This window comes from Oryctolagus cuniculus, chromosome 13 (genome assembly GCF_964237555.1).
Source record: "Oryctolagus cuniculus chromosome 13, mOryCun1.1, whole genome shotgun sequence".
NCBI lineage: Eukaryota > Metazoa > Chordata > Mammalia > Lagomorpha > Leporidae > Oryctolagus > Oryctolagus cuniculus.
Window position 1 is genome coordinate 83,899,108 of NC_091444.1, and position 21,261 is coordinate 83,920,368.

Consider the following 21,261-nt stretch of genomic DNA (forward strand, 5'->3'; position numbering starts at 1 on the left):
CTGTTGGCTTCCTCAAATTCTGGATTTCTGTCATGGTTTTGGGTGCCTCAGCCGATTTTTGGTTTCTTGAGCGGCAATTTCCTAAATGTATTCTGGGTCTGAGTTTGTTTTGCCTTCTTCCTTCCCAAATTTTGTATTCTGATGCAATACAAACAAGAGTTTAGACAGAGTATCCATTTTGAAATAAAACCACAACAAATTGGCATTTAATGATTAGAAATGTATAAGCAGCATGACTTAGAGGAGTTTTGGTGTTGTGGAAAATGAAATGGAACCCTGTTGCTGAGGGGACAGATAGTAATTCCCACCAAATCAAGTTTGAATTAAGTTTTCATGTTAATTGATCAGAATTCCACAGCCAGTCAGCTGGCAGGGGTGATTGAATACAGAAGCAGTCGGTTTACTTGTGACTAAATCAAACCCAATACCACTAAGGACTCTTGGATTTCCTTGTTTTTTTTTTTTTTCAAATTTTTCTTCTTTCTCATTGTTTGCAATGAACCTTCTCACGTGAGCTTTGGTTTTGAGGCTGGAATATGGATTTCAATGTAAGGAGGAATGGTCTTTTTCAATCAGGGCACAGCTGTTTGCTTCCTCCAATTCTGGCTTGCTGTCATTGTTTTGGGTGCCTCAGCCAATTTTTGGTTTCTTGAGCAGCAATTTCCTAAATTTTTTGGGGGTCTGAGTTTGTTTTGCCATCTTCCCTCCCAAATTTTGTGTTCTGACGCAATACAAACAGGAGTTTAGACAGAGTACCTATTAGGAAATTAATAAACACAACAAATTGGCATTTCATGCTTTGAAATCTAGAGGCAACACGACCCAGAGCAGTTTTCGTGTTTTGGAAAATAAATGGAACCCTTTTACTGAGGGGACATATATTAATTCCCTCCAAATAGAGTGTGAGTGCAGTTTTCAGGTAAATTCAATCAAAATTCCACAGTCAGTCAGGTGGGAGGGGTGGATGAATCTGGAAACAGCCGGTTTCCTTGTTACTAAATCAAGCTCAAGATCACTAAGGACTCTTGCGTTTCTTTGGCTGTTTTCACATTTTTCTTATTTATCATGGTTAGTAATTAATTTTCTGATGTGAGCTTTGGTTTTGAGGCTGGCATATTGAGTTCAGGGCATGGGAGGAATGGTCTTTTTCAATCAGGGCACTACTGTTGGCTTGCTCCAATTCTGGCTTTCTGTCGTGGTTTTGGGTACCTCAGCTGATTTTTCGTTTCTTGAGCGGCTATTTCCTAAAGGTATTCTGGGTCTGAGTTGGTTTTGCCTTTTTCCTTCCCAACTTTTGTATTCTGATGCAATATAAACAAGAGTTTAGACAGAGTATCCATGAGGAAAGAGAAAACACAACCAATTCGCATTTCATGCTTAGAAATCTACAGGCAGCACGACCATGAGGAGTTTTCGTGTTTTGGAAAATGAAATGGAACCCTTAGGCTGAGGGGACATGTATCAATTCCCTCCAAATTGAGTGTGAATTCGATTTTCAGGTTAATTTTATCAGAATTTCACAGCCAGTCACCTGGGAGGGGTGAATGAATGCAGGAATAGCCTGTTTCCTTGTGACTAAATGAAGCCGAATATCACTAAGGCTCTTGGATTTCTTTTTGTTTTGTTTTGTTTTGTTTTTCACATTTATCTCATTTCCCATAGTTTGTAATGAACTTTCTGATGTGAGCTTTGGTTTTGAGGCTGGAGTATGGAGTTCAGGGCACAGGAGGTATGGTCTTTTTCAATCAGGGCACAGCTCTTGGCTTCTTCCAATTCTGGTTTTCTCTCATGGTTTTGGGTGCCTCAGCCGATTTTTGGTTTCTTGAGTGGAAATTTCCTAAATGTATTCTCAGTCTGAGTTTCTTTTAAATTCTTGCTTTCCAAATTTTTATTCTGATGCAACACAACAAGAGTTTAGACGGAGTATCCATTATGAAATAAAAACAAAACAAGTTGGCATTTCATGCTTAGAAATCTACAGGCAACAAACCAAGAGGAGTTTTTGTGTTTTGAAAAAAGAAATGGAACCCTTTTGCTGAGGGGACAGATATTAATTCCCCCAAATCGAGTGTGTATGTGATTTTCAAGTAAATTCAATCAGAAATCCACAGCCAGTCAGCTGGGAAAGGTGGATGAATCCGGAAGCAGCCGGTTTCCTTGTGACTAAATCAAGCCCAATATCACAAAGGACTCTTGGATTTCTTTGGCTTTTTTCATGTTTTTCTTATTTCTCATAGTTAGTAATGAATTTTCTGATGTGAGCTTTGATTTTGAGGCTGGAATATGGAGTTCAGGTCAAGGGAGGAATGGTCTTTCTCAAATAGGGCACAACTGTTGGCTTGCTTCAATTCTGGATTTATGTCATAGTTTTGGTAACCTCAGCCAATTTTTGGTTTCTTCAGTGGCAATTTCATAAATTGTTTCTGGGTCTGAGTTTGCTTTGCCTTCTTCCTTCCCAAATTTGGTATTCTGATGCAATACAAACAAGAGTTTATACTGAGTATCCATTATGAGAAAAAAAAAAAAACACAACAAGTTGGCATTTCAAATCTACAGGCAACATGACCAAGAGGAGTTTTTGTGATATGGAAAATGAAATGGAACCCTTTGGCTGAGGGGACTGCTATTAATTCCCTCCAAATCGAGTGTGAGTGCAGTTTTCAGGTTAATTCAATCAGAATTCCACAGCCAGTCAGCTGGGAGGGGTGGATGAATCCAGAAACAGCCAGTTTCCTTGTGACTAAATCAAGCCCAGTATCACTGAGGACTCTTGGATTTCTTTGGCTTTTTTCACATTTTTCTTATTTCTCAGGGTTTGTAATGAACTTTCTGATGTAAGCTTTGGTTTTGAGGCTGGAATATGGAGTTCAGGGCATGGGAGGAATGGTCATTTCCAACCAGGGAACAGCTGTTGGCTTGCTCCAATTCTGGCTTTCTGTCATTGTTGTGGGTGCCTCAGCTGGTTTTTGGTTTCTTGAGCAGCGATTTCCTAAATTTTCTGGATCTGAGTTTGTTTTGCCTTCTTCCTTCCCAAATTTTGTATTCTGATACAATACAAACAAGAGTTAAGACAGAGTATCCATTTGGTAATAAAAAGAAAAACACCAAATTGGTGTCTCATGCCTAATAATCTACAGACAACAAGACCAACATGAGTTTTGTGTTTTGGAAAATGAAATGCAACACTTTTGCTGGGGGGACACATATTAATTCCCTCCAAATCGAGTATGAGTGCAATATTCAGGTTTATTCAATCAGAATTCCACAGCAGGTCAGCTGGGAGGTGTGGCTGAATCTGGCACCTGCCGGTTTCATTGTAACTAAATCAAGCCCAATATGACTAAGGACTCTGGGATTTCTTTGGCTTTTTTTGCATTTTACTTATTTATTATGGTTTGTAATGTATTTTCTGATGTGAGCTTTGGATTTGAGGCTGGAATATGGAATTCAGGGCATGGCAAGAATGGTCTATTTCAGTCAGGGCACAACTCTTGGCTTCCTCCAATTCTGACTTTCTGTCATGGTTTTGGTTGCCTCAGCCAATTTTTGGTTTCTTGAGCGACAATTTCCTCAACTGTTTCTGGGTCTGAGTTTGTTTTGCCTTCTTCCTTCCCATAATTTGTATTCTGAAGCAATACAAACAAGAGTTTAGACAGACTAGCCAATACAAAATAAAAAGCACCTCAAATTGGCGTTTCATGCTTAGAAAATTACAGGCAACACGACCAACATAAGTTTTTGTATTTTGGAAAAAGAAATAGAACGCTTCAAATTAGTGGACAGATATTAATTACCTCCAATTGGAATGTGAGTGCAATTTTCAGGTTAATTCAATCAGAATTCCACAGCCTGTCAGCTGGGAGGGGTGGATGAATCCAGGAACAGCCAGTTTCCATGTGAATAAATCAAGCCCAATATCACTAAGGACTCTTGGATTTATTTGGCTTTTTTCATGTTTTTCTTATTTATCAAGGTTTGTAATGAATTTTCTGATGTGTACTTTGGATTTGAGGCTGGAATATGGATTTCAGGTCACAGGAAGAATGGTCTTTTTCAATCAGGGCACAGCTGTTGGCTTCATCCAATTCTGGCTCTCTGTCATTGTTTTTGGGTGCCTCAGCCGATTTTTGTTTTCTTGAGCAGCAATTTCCTAAATTTTCTGGGTCTGAGTTGGTTTTGCCTTCTTCTTTCCCATATTTTCTATTCTGATACAATACAAACAAGAGTTTACACAGAGTATCCATTAGGAAATAAAAAAAAAGGAATTGGCGTCTCATGCTCAATAATCTACAGGCAACACGACCAAGGTGAGTTTTTGTGCTTTGGAAAATGAAATGGAACCCTGTGGCTGAGGGGACAGATATTAATTACCTCCAAATCGAGTGTGAATTCAATTTTCAGGTTAATTCAATCAGAATTCCACAGCCAGTCAGCTGGGAGGGGTGGATGAATCCAGAAGTAGTCAGTTTCCATGTGACTAAATTAAGTCCAATATCACCAAGGACTCTTGGATTTCTTTGGCTTTTTTCATATTTTTCTTATTTATCATGGTGTGTAATAAATTTTCTGATGCGAGCTTTGGATTTGAGGCTGGATTGTGGAGTTCAGGGCAGGGGAGGAGTGGTCTTTTTCAATCAGGGCATAGATGTTGGCTTGCTCTAATTCTGGCTTTCTTTCATTGTTTTGGTTGTCTCAGCTGATTTTTGCTTTCTTGATTGCAATTTCCTAATTTTTTCTGGGTCTGAGTTTGTTTTGCCTTCTTCCTTCCCAAATTTGGTAGTCTGACGCAATACAAACAAGAGTTTAGAAAGAGTTTCCCTTATGAAATAAAGAAATCCCAACAAATTGGCCTTTCATGCTTAGAAATCTGTGGGCAACACGACCAAGAGGAGTTTTCTGTTTTGGAAAATGAAATGGAACCCTTTTTATGAGGGGACAGGTATTAATTCCCTCCAAATTGAGTGTGAGTGCAATTTTCTGGTGAATTCAATCAGAATTCCACAGCCAGTCAGCTGGGAGGGGTGGATGAATCTTAAACAGCCGGATTCCTTGTGAGTAAATCAAGCCCAATATCACCAACTCCTGGATTTATTTGGCTTTCTCAACATTTTTCTTATTTCTCATGGTTTGTAATGAACTTTCTGATGTGAGCTTTGGTTTCGACGCTGGAATATGCAGTTCAGGACACAGGAGATATGGTCTTTTTCAATCAGGGCACAACTGTTGGTTTGCTCCAATTCTGGCTTTCTGTCATGGTTTTGAGTCCCTCAGCCAATATTTGGTTTCCTGAGCATCAATTTCCTAAATTGTTTCTGGCTCTGAGTTTGTTTTGCCTTCTTCCTTCCCAAATTTTGTATTCTGACACATTACAGAAAATTGTTTAACAGAATATGCATTAGGAAAGAAAAAAAAACAACAAGTTGGCGTCTCATGCTTAATAATCTACAGGCAAGATGACCAGAAGGATTTTATGTGTTTTGGAAATTGAAATGGAATCCTTTTGCTTGGGGACAGATATTAATTCCCTCCATTCAAGTGTGAGTGCGATATTCAGGATAATTCAATCAGAATTCCACAGCCAGTCAGCTGGGAGGGGTGGATGAATCTTAAACAGCCAGATTCCTTGTGACTATATCAACCCCAGTATCACTAAGGACTCTTGGATTTATTTGGCTTTTTCCACATTTTTCTTATTTATCATGGTTTGTAATGCATTTTCTGATGTGAGCTTTGTATTTGAGACTGGAATATGGAGTTCAGGGCATGGGAGGAATAGTCTTTTTCAATCAGGGCACAGCTGTTGGTTTGCTCCAATTCTGGCTTTCTGTCATGGTTTTGGGTGCCTCAGCTGAGTTTTGGGTTCATGATTGACAATTTCCTAAATTGTTTTTGGCTCTGAGTTTGTTTTGCCTTCTTCCATCCCAAATTTTGTATTCTGATGCAATACAAACAAGAGTTAAGACAGAGTATCCATTATGAAATAAAAACACAACAAACTGGCATTTCACGCTTAGACATTTACAGGTAACACGAACAACATGGGTTTTGTGTTTTGGAAAATAAAATGGAACGCTTCCAATTAGTGGACAGATATTTATTCCCTCTAAATTGAGTGTGAGTGCAATTTTCATGTTAAATCAATCAGAATTCAACAGCCAGTTAGCTGGGAGGTGTAGATGAATCTGGAAGCAGCCAGTTTCCTTGTGACTGAATCAAGCCCAAGATCACTAAGGACTCTTGGATTTCTTTGGCTTTTCCCACATTTTTCTTATTTATCATTGTTTGTAATGCATTTTCTGATGTAAGCTTTGGTATTGAGGCTGGCATATTGAGTTCAGGGCATGGGAGGAAGGTTCTTTTTCAATCAGGCACAGCTGTTGGCTTGCTCCAATTCTGGATTTCTGTCATTGTTTTGGGGACCTCAGCTGATTTTTGGTTTCTTGAGCGTCAATTTCCTAAATGTATTCTGGGTCTGAGTTTGCCTTCTTCCTTCCCAAATTATGTATTCTGACACAATACAAACAAGAGTTTACACAGAGTATCCATTTTGAAATACATAACACAACCAATTCATATTTCATGCTTAGAAATCTACAGGCAACACGACCAAGAGGAGTTTTTGTGTTTTGAAAAATGAAATGTTACCCTTTTGCTGAGGGGACAGGTATTAATTCCCTCCAAATCGAGTGTAAATTCAATCTGAATTCCACAGCCAGTCAGGTGAGAGGGGTGGATGAATCCAGAAACAGTTGGTTTCCTTGTGAGTAATTCAAGCCCAATATGACTAAGGACTCTTGGATTTCTTTGGTTTTTTTTCACATTTTTCTTATGTATTATGCTTTGTAATGTATTTTCTCATGTTACCTTTAGTTTTGTGGCAGGAGTATGGAGTTCAGGGCACGGTAGGAATGGTGTTTTGCAATCAGGGCACAGCTGTTGGCTTGCTCCAAGTCTTGCTTTCTGTTGTGGTTTTGGGTGCCTCAGCCGATTTTTATAAGTGTGGTTTTCAGGTTAATTAAATCAGAATTCCACAGCCAGTCAGCAGGGCGTGTGGATGAATCATAAACACCTGGTTTCCTTGTGACTAAATCAAGCCAAATATCACCAAGGACTCATGGATTTATTTGGCTTTTTCCACATTTTTCTTATTTCTCATGGTTTGTAATGAACTTTCTGATGTGAGCTTTGGTTTTGAGGCTGCAATATGGAGTTCAGGACACGGCAGATATGGTCTTTTTCAATCAGGGAGCAGCTGTTTGTTCGCTCCAATTCTGGCTTTCTGTCATGGTTTTGGGTTCCTCAGCTGATTTTTGCTTTCTTGAGTGGAAATTTCCTAAATGTTTTCTGGGTCTGAGTTTGTTTTGCCTTCTTCCTTCCCAAATTTGATATTCTGACACAATACAAACAAGAGTTTAGACAGAGTAGCCATTATGAAATAAAAAACACAACACTTTGATGTTTCATGCTTGAAATCTACAGGCAACACAATCAACATGAATTTTTGTGTTTTGGAAAAAGAAATGGAACCCTTCTAATGAGGGGACAGATGTTAATTCCCTCCCAATCGAGTGTGAGTTTGATGCTCAGGTTAATTCTATCAGAATTCCACAGCCAGTCAGGTGGGAGGTGTGGATGAATCTGGAAGTATCCGGTTTCCATTGACTAAATCAAGCCCAATATCACTAAGGACTCTTCGATTTCTTGGTCTTTTTTCACATTTTTTCTCATTTATCATGGTTTGTAATGAATTTTCTGATGTGTACTTTGGATTTGAGGCTAAAATATGGAGTTCAGGGCACAGGAGGAATGGTCTTTTTCAATCAGGGCATAGATGTTGGCTTGCTCCAATTCTGGCTTTCTGTCATGATTTTGGTTGCCTCAGCTGATTTTTCATTTCTGGAGCGGCAATTTCCTATACTTTTTCTGGGTCTGAGTTTGTTTTGCCTTCTTCCTTCCCAAATTTTGTGTTCTGACACAATACAAACAAGAGTTTAGACAGAGTAGCCATTAGGAAATAAAAAACACAACAAATTGGCGTTTCATGCTTAGAAATCTACAGGCAACACGACCAACATGAATTTTTATGTTTTGGAATAAGAAATGGAACCCTTATACTGAGGGGACAGATATTAATTCCCTCCAAATCGAGTGTGAGTGTGATTTTCAGGTTAATTCAATCAGAAAAATTTACGGGATAAGCAAAAGCAGTGTTAAGAGGAACATTTATATCAATAGGTGCCTACATCAAGAAATTGGAAATCCACTAAATAGATGAGCTTTCAATTCATCTCAAGCATCTAGAAAAACTGCAGCAAACCAGACCCAAATCTAGTAGGAGAAATGAAAAAATTAAAATCAGAGAAGAAATCTACAGGATTGAATCCAAAAAAAAATTACAAAAAATCAGCCAAACGAGAAGCTGTTTTTTTTTGAAAAAATAAACAAAATTGACACCCCACTGGCCCAACTCACTAAAAAAGGAAGAGAAATACCCAGATCAATAAAATCAGAGATCATAAGGAAACATAAAACAGACACCACGGAAATAAAGAGAATCATCAAAATTACTACAAGGAATTGTATGCCAGCAAATATGGAAACCTATCAGAAATGGATAGATTCCTGGACACATGCAACCTATCTACATTGAAGCAGGAAGACATAGAAAACCTAAACAGACCCATAACTGAGACAGAAATTGAAATGATCATAAAGGCCCTCCAAAAAAAAAAACAAAAAAAAAAGCTCAGGACCAGATGGATTCACTGCTGAATTCTACCAGACATTTAAAGAAGAACTGACTCCAATTCTTCCCAAACTATTCAGAACAATCAAAAAAGAGGGAATCCTCCCAAATTCTTTCTATGAAGCCAGCATCTCCTTAATTCCTAAGCCAGGAAAAGATGCAGCATGCAGCATTGAAAGAGTATTACAGGTCGGCGCTTCAGCTCACTAGGCTAATCCTCCGCCTTGCTGCGCCAGCACACCAGATTCTAGTCCCGGTCGGGGCTCCAGATTCTGTCCCGGTTGCCCCTCTTCCAGGCCAGCTCTCTGCTGTGGCCAGGGAGTGCAGTGGAGGTTGGCCCAAGTGCTTGCACCCTGCAACCCATGGGAGACCAGGATAAGACCTGGCTCCTGCCTTCAGATCAGTGCGGTGCACTGGCTGCAGTGTGCTGGCTGTGGCGGCCTTTGGAAGGTGAACCAACAGCAAAAGGAAGACCTTTCTCTATGTCTCTCTGTCTATCTCACTGTCCACTATGCCTGTCAAAAAAAAAAAAAAGAAAAAGAAGAAAGAGAATTACAGACCAATATCCCTGATGAACATAGATGCAAAAATCCTCAATAAAATTCTGGCCAATAGAATGCAACAACACATCAGAAAGATCATCCACCCAGACCAAGTGGGATTTATCCCTGGCATACAGGGATGGTTCAATGTGTGCAAAACAATCAACGTGATACACCACATTAACAGACTGAAGAAGAAAAACCATATGATTACCTCAATAGATGCTGAGAAAGCATTTGATAAAATATAACACACTTTCATGATGAAAACTTTAAGCAAACTGGGTATGGAAGGAACATTCCTTAATACAATCAAAGCAATTTATGAAAAAAACACGGTCACCATCCTATTGAATGGGGAAAAGTTGTAAGCATTTCCACTGAGATCTGGTACCAGACATGGATGCCCACTCTCACCACTGCTATTCAATAGAGTTCTGGAAGTTTTAGCCAGAGCTATTAGGCAAGAAAAAGAAATTAAAGGGATACAAATTGGGAAGGAAGAAGTCAAACTATCCCTCTTTGCAGATGATATGATTCTTTATTTAGGGGACCCAAAGAACTCTACTAAGAGACTAGTGCAACTCATAGAATAGTTTGGCAAAGTTTCAGGATATAAAATCAATGCACAAAAATCAACAGCCTTTGTATACACAGGATATGCCATGGCTGAGGAAGAACTTCTAAGATCAATCCCATTCACAATAGCTACAAAAACAATCAAATACCTTGGAATAAACTTAACCAAGGACGTTAGGATCTCTACAATGAAAATTAAAAAACCTTAAAGAAAGATATAGAAAAGGCTACCAAAAAATGGAAAAATCTTCCATGCTCATGGATTGGAAGAATCAATATCATCAAAATGTCCATTCTCCCAAAAGCAATTTATACATTCAATGCAATTCCAATCAAGATACCAAAGACCTGCTTCTAGATCTGGAAAAATGATGCTGAAATTCATATGGAGGCACAAGAGACCTCGAATAGCTAAAGCAATCTTCTACAACAAAAACAAAGCCAGAGGCATCACAATAGCAGATTTCAGGACATACTACAGGGCAGTTGTTATCAAAACAGCATTGTACTGGTACAGAACAGATGGATAGACCAATGGAACACAATAGAAACACCAGAAATCAATCCAAACTTCTACAGTCACCTTATATTTATCAAGAATCCAAAACCAATCCCTGGAGTAAGGACAGTCTAGTCAATAAATTGTGCTGGGAAAATTGGATTTCCACATGCAAAAGCATGAAGCAAGATGCCGACCTTTCACCTTACACAAACATTCACTCAACAAGGATTAAAGACTTAAATCTAAGATCCGACACCATCAAATTATTAGAGAGCATTGGAGAAACCCTGCAAGATAAAGGTACTGCCAAAGACTTCTTGGAAAATACCCCAGAAGCACAAGCAGTCAAAGTCAAAATTAACATTTGGGATTGCATCAAATTGAGAAGTTTCTGTACTGCAAAAGAAACAGTCAGGAAAGTGAAGAGGCAACTGACAGAATGGGAAAAATATTTGCAAACTATGCAACAGATAAAGGGTTGATAACAAGAATCTACAAAGAAATCAAGAAACTCCACAACATCAAAACAAACAACCCACTTAAGAGATGGGCCAAGGACCTCAACAGACATTTTTCAAAAGAGGAAATCCAAATGGCCAACAGGCACATGAAAAAATGTTCAAGATCACTAGCAATCAGGGAGATGCAAATCAAAACCACAATGAGGTTTCACCTCACCCCGGTTAGAATGGCTCACATTCAGAAATCTACCAACAATAGATGCTGGAGAGGAGGTAGGGAAAAAGGGACACTAACGCACTGTTGGTGGGAATGCAAACTGGTGAAGCCACTGTGGAAGTCAGTCTGGAGATTCCTCAGAAACCTGAAGATAACCCTACCATTCAACCCAGCCATCCCACTCCTTGGAATTTACCCAAAGGAAATGAAATTGGGAAACAAACAAGCTGTCTGCATATTAATGTTTATTGCAGCTCAATTCACAATAGCTAAGAGCTGGAACCAACCCAAATGCCCATCAACAGTAGACTGGATAAAGAAATTATGGGACGTGCACTCTATCAAATACTATCCAGAGGTGAAAAACAACGAAATCCAGTCATTTGCAACAAGAATGAGCAATCTGGAAAAATTATGCTGAGTGAATTAAGCCAGGCCAAAAGGGAAAAATTTCATATGTTCTCCCTGATCAGCGACAACTATCTGAGCACCAAAGGGGAAACCTGTTGAAGTAAAATGGACACTATGAGAAACAGTGACTTGATAAGCTCGTGTCCTGACTGTTGATGTACAATGTAATACTTTATCCATTCTAGTATTTTCTCATTGTTTTGTTCTAGTACTATTGGTTGAACTCTGTGATTAACACACAACTATTCTTAGGTGTTTAAATTTTAACTGAAAAGTGATACCTGTTAAATATAAGAGTGGGAATAAGAGAGGGAGGAGATGTACAATTTGGGACATGCTCAATTGGACTTGTCCCAAATGGTGGAGTTAGAATCATGCCAGGGGATCCCAATACAATCCCATCAAGGTGGCATGTACAATGCCATCTCACTAGTCCAAGTGGTCAAATTCAGTTCACAATTGATCACACTGATAGGTCTAAGAGTCAAAGGGACCACACAAACAAGACTAGTGTCTGCTAATACTAGCTGATAGAATCAAAAAGGGACAGAACGATCCATCATGGGAAGCGGGATACACAGCAGACTCATAGAATGGCAGATGTTGTAAATAGTACTCTGGCCTCAGAATCAGCCCTTAAGGCAATCGGACCTGGCTGAAGAGCCTATGAGAGTATTTTAGGCATGGAAAGCCAAAACACCCTGGAAAAAAAAGACCTAAATGGAAGATCTCTGCGAGTGAGATCCCAGTGGAAAGAACGGGGCCATCAAAGAAGGAGGTACCTTTCTCTGAAGGGAGGAGAGAACTTCCACTTTGACTATGACCCTGTCAGAATAAGATCGAAACTGGCGAACTCAAAAGGCTTCCATAGCCTTGGCAACTCATGACTAGAGCCTAGCGAGATTACTGACGCCATAAACAAAAGTGTCAAATTGTTAAGTCAACAACAGGAGTCACTGTGTACTTACTTCTCATGTGGGATCTGTGCTTAGTGTGTTTTCCAATGTGAAGTAATGCTATAACTAGTACTGAAACAGTATTTTACACTTTCTGTTTCTGTGTGGGTGCAAACTGATGAAATCTTTACTTAATATATATTGAATCGATCTTCTGTATATAAAGATAATTGAAGATGAATCTTGATGTGAATGCAATGTGAGAGGGAGGAGGAGATGGGAGGGGTATCAGTGGGAGGGAAATTATGGGGGGAGGAAGCCATTGTAATCCATTAACTGTACTATGGATTTCTATATTTACTAAATAAAAATAAATTTAAAATAACAAGTGCCCATAATATCAGAGAAATGAAATTATCATGCAGTACTGATGCAAATGTAAAGTGATGCAGATGATATGGCCCACAGTACTGAAGACCTGCTGATGCTGTTCACTTTCTCACTCAGAAAGTTCAGAAGCAGTGCAGTACATCAGAAAGAAAGAGTGTGGGATTGTTTTGATGGCCTCCATCTTCTTTTAAAAATGTCCGTATCCAAGCAATTCTGAGACCTAACAGGATTACCCCCAATTAATCCTTACTCATCTAGGTAAGGCTCTAACTCTTAACACTATTGTAAGATTAAAATTCCACCTTCTTCATGTCTCAAGTTGGATTTATTCACAGTAAATCATATTCAAACCATTTCAGCATACAGTAAAGTATAATATGGTACAATATAGTACAATATGGACTGACTGTAAAGGCATACCGGTACATGAAATAAGCCATTACAAAATGATAATTATTTTGTGATTCACCTTCTATGAGGTAACTAGAGGAGACAAATTAATAGATATATAACGTAGAGAATTGACTTCCATGGTCTGTGGTGGAGGGGCATAGGGATTTGGTTTCTGAGGCACAAAGTTTTACCTGGGGAGATTAAAGAAAGATAGATGGATGGTGTTGATTATTGCAGAAGAATGTGTATAGGCTTACTGACATAGACATTCACAATTTAAAATGCCAAATGATAGGTTATACTTTTATCATATATAATACTGGATTTTAACAAATTAATAACCAAGTCCTCTTCCATAATCATTTGCAATTATACATACATACATCTATTTTAATGCTAATTTAGATGTAAATTTAGGTGTAACCAATGAAATATGATGATATAACATTTAACAGTACTTGAAAACATGACAAGCTATTTTATCAGGAGAGGGTAGAAATATACAATTTTGTATTATATCAAATTACAGAAAGAATCATATATATACATGTGTGTATGCAAAATGTACAAGACATATCTGAAAGTGTATCCTTATTCATTTACTTTTATTTGAAACACACACATGCACAGAGAGAGATAGATAGAGAGAGAGAGAGAGAAAGAGAAAGAGGAAGGGAGAGATAAAGAAAGAGAAAGAGAGGAGAGAGAGAGAGAGAGAGAGAGAGAGAGAGAGAGAGAAATAGACACAGAAGCATAGAAATCCCATAATCTTCTTTACTCCACAAATGCCTAAATAATGAAGGCTGTGTCAGGCTGGGTATCTTCGGGTGATGACAGAGACTCACCTGCAGTCTCCTAACTCTGTATTAGCAGGAAGCTGGAATTAGGAGCAGATTCAGGACATAAACACACACAATCTATATGGAATTCAGGTGATGACAGAGGTATATTTTCTAAAATTTTATTGATTTGTTTTCATTTTGATTCAAATGGAGAGAGAGATGAGGGAGAGTGGGAATATTTCATTTTCCAATTAATTCCACCCAAAATCACTTCATCCAAAAATATACCAGGATACTGAAATTTAATTTGGTCACCCATTTGGGAGGTAGGGAGTCAAATATTTTAGCCATCAACTACTGCCTCCGAGGACACATATTCACAGGAAATGGAGAAAGAGGAGAGTAGTGAGACTCAAAATGAAGCAATCTGATAGGGTATGTGGGTATTCAAAATGGCAACTTAAGCTAGTGACAAACACTCACCATCTTAGTAACCAGGAAATTGTTCATGTTCTATGTCTCCTTTATTTACATTCTTGATTTTGAGTCTGGTTCACTTGCATGTCCTAACTACTGATTGCATTCCCCTACTGACTCCTAAGCCTGTCATCCCATCTGAGGAGAGATAAAAGCTCAGCACTGAGCTAATACATTCTTCAAGATGTTTGCCAAATTAATAATTCTCAATTTTTAAACTGAAAGCAGTAGTTATTATTTATATTCTATTTTACAAATATCAAGAGAATAGATTTACTGTAATTCAAAAACAATTCTAAGCATATAAGGATATATATATGATTACTTCCATTTTTAGAGAGTATATTTAGATATAAAATAAATATTTCAAAACAAAAAAGCAAAAGTACTAGGATTTTAAACCAGATGACTTTAAAAATGAGAAAGTGGGAGGAGTTTAGAAAAAAAAAAAAAACATTTTGATGTTTTGGCCAAGGCTAGCTCATAGTAATACCTTATACAAGTAAATGGAGAAATGAATAACGAGGCTTTCATTTTAGATATGTTCAGCATAAATTCACATTGGATAGCTACAAATAAGTATTCAATGGGGAATAGCAACTATGTTCTGAAACCTGTGGGAGAGGCTACCCTGGGAAGGAAGCAGGAATGTCATATCCAAGAGGGTCAAATCTGTAAAGAACTACAAGGTGTTGTGAATGGGAGAGTGTATGGAATACTTGGATGTGTAATACTGAGAAGAAAGTAGAATTATATTAGCAAGGAACTGGTTTGGAAGCAAAGCAGAAAGAACTTGAACCAGCCTAAATATGGAGTGTCCACATTGTAGGCAGTGGTAGAACACATTATACCACAGTTTTGTCCCCACTATTGTCTTTCTTAGCTTACTTCACTCACTTTGTGTCTTTCTACCTGCCAAATACATAATTTACTTTATTGCATAAAAAATTCAAGTACAGGGGCCAGCAATGAGGCTCACTTGGTTAATCCTCCACCTGCAGCACTGGCATCCCATATGGGCACTGGGTTCTAATCCCAGTTGCTCCTCTTCCAATTCAGCTCCCTGCTCTGGCCCAGGAGGGCAGTGGAGGGTTGACCAAATGCTTTGGCCCCTGCACCTGCATGGGAGACCAGGAGGAAGTACCTGGCACCTGGCTGCAGATGGGTGCAGTGTTGGCCGTGGCAGCCATGTGGGGAGTGAACCAAGGGAAGGAAGACCTTTCTCTCTGTCTCTCTCTCTCTCACTGTCTAACTCTATCTGTCAAATAAATAATAAAACAAAACAAAACAAATTCAACTACAGAAAACACTTTCAGTAGCATAAAGTAATAATGAAGAAAGGAATGATTTGCCTTAAGATATTATTTTGGAAAGGCAGCAATGCAACATGAATCTATAGACAGGCTGGGAGAATTGTATGGAGAGCTCTTTAAGGACTTGCCATGGGAGCTGGCATTGAGAAATAACAGGTTTAGCTACCACCTGCAAGGGCTGGCATCTCATATCGATGGAGCTTTCAGTCCTAGCAACTCAACTTACAATCCAAGCCTTTGAAAATGTGCCAGGGAAAGCATTGGGAGATGGGCCATTGCATTGGGTGGGAGACCCAGATGAATCTCTTGCTTCCTGGCTTTAATATTGCTTAACCTTCACCATTGTGACTCTTAGGGGAGTGAACCACCAGATGTAAGATTCTAAGATTCTCAGATTCATTCTCCCCTTCTTTTATTTTTGTAACTCTGCCCCCTTGAAAATAAAGCAATAAATCCTAAAAAAAAAAAGCTAAATGCTGCAGATTCTGTTCCCTACACATTCCTATTCCTGCCCATGAATTCCATTCAGCCTCCAAGAAACTATTAGGAACCACACTATGCAAGAAATTCAACCACAAAAAATAATATTCAGTAATTTGTTTTCTTAACACTAGGTAACTTTTTCCTAGTTTTTTTTTAAATATTTATTTATTTGAAAGTCAGAGTTATACAGAGTGAGGAGAGGTAGAGAGAGAGAGAGAAAGGTCTTCCATCTGATGGTTCACTTCCCAATTGGCCACAGTGGCTGGAGCTGTGCCAATACCAAGCCAAGAGCCAGGAGATTTTTCCAGGTCTCCCACACAGGTGCAGGGGCCCTAGAACTTGGGCCATACTCTACTGATTTCCCAGCACAAAGTAGAGAACTGGATCAGAAGTGGAACAGCCAAGGCTGGTGCCACAACTCAATAGGCTAATCCTCTGCCTGCAGCGCTGGCACCCTGGGTGCTAGTCCCGGTCAGGGTGCTGGATTTTGTTCAGCTCTCTTCTGTGGCTCGGGAGTTCAGTGGAGGATGGCCCATGCCCCTGGGCCCTGTACCCACATGGGAGACCAGGAGAGGCACTTGGCTCCTAGCTTTGGAGCAGCCATTCTCAATGTCTAACTCTGCCTGTCAAAAAAAAACAAACAAGCAGAGCCAAGATGGTGGAATAGTGAAGGTGCGCACCGATAGTCTGGGAAAAGATAGTTTAATAAAAGTGGAGCTACCGTAGCCACAGGAAAAGGCTCAGGAAAAAATTGCAGAGGAAAGTCTGGATCTATTGGAGGTGACACGGAGGACCTACGAAGAGAGCAATGTTGCCCACCATGTGGAAGCCGAGCCATGGGAGCCACGCCACCACAGAAGCAGAAGCCGAGCCCCACAAGCTGCGCCGCTGCAGAAGCCGTGCTGCAGAGTTTGTGCACCAGCGCTGGAAGGGGAGGTGAAATAAAAACCTCGGTAACCCAAGACATTGGTGGGGAAAGGCAGAAAGAGCCTACAGGGAATGAAAGCCTCACTGGGGAAAGCTCACCAGGCAGACTGGTGGAGAGAAAAAATGAACAAATAAGGGGAACTGGCACAGACATTAATGTCTCTCTCCACTCACCTTACAAAGCCAAGCAAGACAATGAGCCAGTGCCATTTTATGTATGTAAAGAGGTGCCGGCCATTAGCCAAGCAGAAAAACCTGACTCTGGTGGGGAGAAATAATAGAAGGTTAAGACCTAGTTAGTGAAAGTGAGGAGCTAACGAACTGACACTGTGAAAATCTGAGGGGAGGGCGAGAGAACTCACCGAGTACACAAACTCGGTAACTTGGGGAAACTGGGGAGAGACTATTGAGAAATTTGAGACCACACTGAGGGCTGCATGGACTCTTTGTGTGGTCCCAGGGGTAACCAGACAAATACCCACAGGGGCCAGATTTCATACCTCAACTACCCTCAATTCCACTCAGTTGTGTGGAATTACTTCCCAACTGAGTCAGAAAAAAAAGAGAGAGTGAGAGAGAGAGCAAGCAAGTGGGAGAACAATCTGGGTGAGTCACCTTTGGCACACCCTTATCCCCAAAGAACCAAACAGAGCTCTCTGTCCACACCCATCACAGCCTTTAAGGATCCATGAAAAGCAGACAGTCCACTTAATATAGAGTCACAGTATAATGAGGAGAAATCAAATATCTCCAATATGCCAAACAACAAACGCAGAAAATGAGGTAACAAGAACAAGGAAGACAGTATGACACCCCCAAATGAAATACACATCCCAAATCAAGATTATGAAGATGATGAGATAGAAGAAATGCAAGAAGTGGATCTCAAAAAATTGATAAGAACACTAAGAAGTTCTCAAAAAAAATTCTTGAACTACAGAAATCTTTAATGGACAAGATAGAAAATCTCTCTCACGAAAATGAAATATTAAGGAGGAATCAAAATGAAATTAAAGAACCAGTAGAACATGAAACAGCGATAGTGATGAGAAATCATAAGGAAATGAAGAATTCAATTGATCAAATGACAAACACATTAGAGAGCCTTAAAAACAGAATGGGTGATGCAGAAGAGAGAATATTGGACTTAGAAGACCGAGCACAGGAAAATATACAGTCAAACTAAAGAAAAGAAGAGGAAATTAGAGATCTAAAAAATATTGTCAGGAATCTTCAAGATACTATTAAAAAACCCAACATTAGAACTCTAGGAGTTCCTGAAGGCATGGAGAGGGAGAAAGGATTAGAAGGCCTTTTTTAGTGAGATACTAGCAGAAAATTTCCCAGGTTTAAAGAAGAACAGAGACATCCTGTACAGGAAGCTCATAGAACCCCTAATATACATGACCAAAAGAGATCCTCACCACGTCACATTGTAATTAAACTCACTGCAGTGAAACATAAAGAAAAGATCCTAAAATGTGCAAGAGAGAAACGTCAGATTACTCTCAGAGGATCTCCAATCAGATTCACAGCTGACTTCTCATGAGAAATCCTACAAGCTGGTAGGGAATGGTGACATATAGCCCAGGTACTAAGAGAGAAAAACTTCCAGCCCAGAATATTATACCCTGCAAAGCTCTCATTCGTGAATGAAGGTGAAATAAAGACCTTTCACAGCAAACAGAAGTTGAAAGAATTTGTTGCCACTTGTCCAGCCCTGCAAAAGATGCTTAAAGATGTGTTACACACAGAAACACAGAAATATGGTCATCAATATGAAAGAAGGTAAATGAAGGAAACCTCACAGCAAAAGATCACAGGAAGTTCAAAACCTATATTAGAAAATATCTTTGGCAAATGGCAGGGCAAAGTTACTATGCAGCAATCGTCACATTGAATGTTAATGGCCTGAACTGTCCAGTTAAAAGACACCGATTGGCTGACTGGGTAAAGAAACAAAACCCATCTATTTGCTGCTTACAAGAAACACATCTTTCCAGCAAAGATGCATACAGACTGAAGGTGAAAGGCTGGAAAAAGATATACCACACCAGCAGAAATGAAAAATGGGCGGGCATAGCCATATTAATATCAGACAACATAAACTTTACCACAAAAACTGTTTAGAGAGAAAAAGAGGGGCACTATATAATGATCAAGGGATCAATTCAACAGGAAGATATGACGATTATCAATGTATATACACCTAATTACAGGGCACCAGTTTATTTAAAAGATTTGTTAATGTACTTAAAGGGAGACTTAGCCCACAATACAATAGTTCTGGGGGACTTCAATACTCCACTCTCAGAAATAGACAGATCAACAGGACAGAAAATAAACAAGGAGACAGTAGATTTAAATGACACTATAGCCCAAATGGAGCTAACAGATATATACAGAACTTTTCATCCTACACAGAAAGCATTTACTTTCTTCTCAGCAGTACATGGAAACTTCTCTAGGATTGACCAAATACTAGGCCATAAAGCAAGTCTCAGCAAATTCAAAAGAATTAGAATCATACCATTTGGAATTAGAATCATACCATGCAGCTGCTCAGACCATAAAGGAATGAAGTTGGAAATTAGCAACTCAGGAATCCCTAGAGCATATGCAAACACATGGAGATTGAACAACATGCTCCTGAATGAACAATGGGTCATAGAAGAAATTAAAAGAGAAATCAAAAATTTTCTGGAAGTAAATGAGGATAACAGCACAACATACCAAAACTTATGGGATACAGCAAAAGCAGTGTTAAGAGAAATGTTTATATCAATAGGTGCCTACATCAAGAAATTGGAAATGCACTAAATAGATGAGCTTTCAATTCATCTCAAGCATCTAGAAAATCTTCAGCAAAGCAGACCCAAATCTAGTAGGAGAAGAGAAATAAATAAATTCAGAGAAGAAATCAACAGGATTAATAAAAAAAAAATTTTAAAAAATCAGCCAAACAAGAAGCTGTTTTTTTCAAAAAATTAAAAAATTGACACCCCATTGGCCCAACTAACTAAAAAAAGAAGAGAAATACCCAGATCAATAAAATCAGAGCTCATAAGGAAACATAAAACAGACACCACGGAAATAAAGAGAATCATCAAAATTACTACAAGGACTTGTATGCCAGCAAATATGGAAACCTATCAGAAATGGATAGATTCCTGGACACATGCAACCTATCTACATTGAAGCAGGAAGACATAGAAAACCTAAACAGACCCATAACTGAGACATAAATTGAAATGATCATAAAGGCCCTCGCAAAAAAGAAAAGCTCAGGACCAAATGGATTCACTGCTGAATTCTACCAGACATTTAAAGAAGAACTGACTCCAATTCTTCCCAAACTATTCAGAACAATCAAAAAAGAGGGAATCCTCCCAAATTCTCTCTATGAAGCCAGCATCTCCTTAATTCCTAAGCCAAGGAAAGATGCAGCATTGACAGAGAATTACAGAACAATATCCCTGATGAACATAGATGCAAAAATCCTCAATAAAATTCTGGCCAATAGAAACACATCAGAAAGATCATCCACCCAGACCAAGTGGGATTTATCCCTGGTATGCAAGGATGGTTCAATGTGCATGAAACAATCAATGTGATACACCACATTAACAGACTGAAGAAGAAAACAATATGATTATTTCAATCGATGCCGAGAAAGCATTTGATAAAATACAACAGCCTTTCATGATGAAAAATTTAAGCAAACTGGGTATGGAAGGAACATTCCTTAATACAATCAAAACAATTTATGAAAAACCCATGGCCAACATCCTATTGAATGGGGAAAAGTTGTAAGCATTTCCACTGAGATCTGGTACCAGACATGGATGCCCACTCTCACCACTGATATTCAATAGAGTTCTGGAAGTTTTAGCCAGAGCTATTGGGCAAGAAAAAGAAATTAAAGGGATACAAATTGGGAAGGAAGAAGTCAAATTATCCCTCTTTGCAGATGATATGATTCTTTATTTAGGGGACCCAAAGAACTCTACTAAGAGACTATTGCAACTCATAGAAGAGTTTGGCAAAGTTTCAGGATATAAAATCAATGCACAAAAATCAACAGCCTTTGTATACACAGGATATGCCATGGCTGAGGAAGAACTTCTAAGATCAATCCCATT